This window comes from Nuphar pumila, chromosome 9 (assembly GCF_984573655.1).
Source record: "Nuphar pumila chromosome 9, dmNupPumi1.hap1.1, whole genome shotgun sequence".
In the NCBI taxonomy this organism is placed as follows: Eukaryota; Viridiplantae; Streptophyta; class Magnoliopsida; order Nymphaeales; family Nymphaeaceae; genus Nuphar; species Nuphar pumila.
In genome coordinates, this window is record NC_143257.1 from 73,839,747 (window position 1) to 73,841,451 (window position 1,705).

General features: G+C 40.9%; 1 long non-coding RNA gene across 1 annotated transcript; it reads left to right on the plus strand.

Moving 5' to 3' along the window:
• The first annotated feature begins 286 nt into the window (after positions 1 to 286).
• On the plus strand, positions 287 to 545 carry LOC149828634 (uncharacterized). Its single transcript, XR_016434473.1, has 2 exons — positions 287 to 395; positions 494 to 545. It is a non-coding gene; the product is annotated as an uncharacterized LOC149828634 (long non-coding RNA).
• Positions 546 to 1,705: the final 1,160 nt, after the last annotated feature.

Consider the following 1,705-nt stretch of genomic DNA (forward strand, 5'->3'; position numbering starts at 1 on the left):
AAGAAGGCTGGAACAAGGCTGCAGCCGTTTGAAGGTTGAAGGAGGAGGTTGCAGTGTCAAAGAGGCTGCTGTAATAGCTTGCTGCTGTAGCTGTAATGAAAGGCTGTGGTTGGCAGCTGCTGGTGGCACTGTTGGGTGCTGTGTAGAAGAGGTGAACTGGCTGGTGGCTGTTGGCTGGAGCAGTGAACGTGGAACCGGTGGAAGAAGCCGTTGGCTGGTGGCTGTTGGCTGGAGCAAGGAGCTTGGAGGTGGGCTGCAGCAAGGATGGTGGCTGCAATGGAGATCTGGCTGAAGCTAGAGTATTTGAAGAAGATGGCTGAATGTTGCTGCAGCTGCAAAGAGGATGTCGGAGGTTGAAGATGATCTGGAGCTGCTGGGCATGGAGCTTCAAAGAGGTGCTGCTGGCTGCAAGGAAGAAGATGGCTAAACCGTTCTAGTGGTGGCTGCAACTTTTGTTCGATGGCTGGGCATCCAAAGAGGTGGCTGTAGAGAGGTTGGAAGGCTGCTGTGGCTGTAGCAGCTAAGGAGAGAAGAAGGGAGGTAAAGAGAGAGAATAGGAGAGAGGCGTGAGATGGGAGAGGAGCCGTAAGTGGCTTCCTTTTCTCTTTCCTTTTAACCAAACCCAACTTAGGTCTTTAATCAGCCTCAACTTAGGGTTTTTAGGGGTTAATGAAAAGAGAGGGAAAGAGTGTACGTGAATGGGTTGGAGAAGGGAAAGGAAGGAAGGGAAGGGAAGAAGAAAAGAAAGGGAAGAAGAAGAAAAAGAAAGAAAAGGGAAAAAGAAAGGAAAGAAAGAAAAGGAGGGAAAAAGGAAAAGGGAAAGAAAAAAAATGAGAAAATGGAAAGTGGGGCTGGAGGCTTGGGTGACCACCTTGTGGGTCCCACCTCCTCTCTAAAAAAATAAAAATAAAAAAATAAATAAAAATCAATAAAAACAAAAATAAACAAATAAAAAGAAGCATTTTTTTTATATAAAATAGAAAAGTAAATGAATGGGGCCATCTCAGAGCGGGTCCAAATTCCACATTTGAAATTCATTTTGACGATTAGAGGGGTAAAATAGTCCTTTTAGAAAGTTTCTAGACGAAACGAGCTATTTTTGGCAGTTTTTTAAACGAGCTCGGATTTTGAAGTTCAATACCCCGTTGCGAAGCAAATCCAGAGTAGAATTTAAAAATGTAATTTTGAAAGAAATCCATATTGTTTTTCTCGAGAAAATGCTTCCAACCGAAACGAGCTATTTTTGGCAGTTTTTGAAACAAGCTCGGATTTTGAAGTTCAATACCCCATTGCGAAGCAAATCCAATGTAGAATTTGAAAATTTGATTTTGAAAGAAATCCAGATTATTTTTCTTGTGAGAAAATATTTCCAAATTTAGACTCCCGGGGGTAAAAATGTCAATTTTGGAAACCCAGGGTTTCAAATTGATTTCTAAAAGCTTTTAAAACTCGATCTGGATTGAAATTTATAAAACTGGAGTTCTGGACTTCGAAAATGAAATGAAATGTGATGAAATGATATGAAATGATAAGAAATGACATGAAATGTTATGCGAAATGCTAACCTTGAATAAAGAATTTTGGATGTCAGACCCCGATTGACACTTGTACCAGTTTAAAAAGCATTAAAATTGATAAAATTTGCAAAATAGCTCAAGAAATGGTTTTCGGGACTCTACTGGGTCAGAGTGACACTGAAAATTGG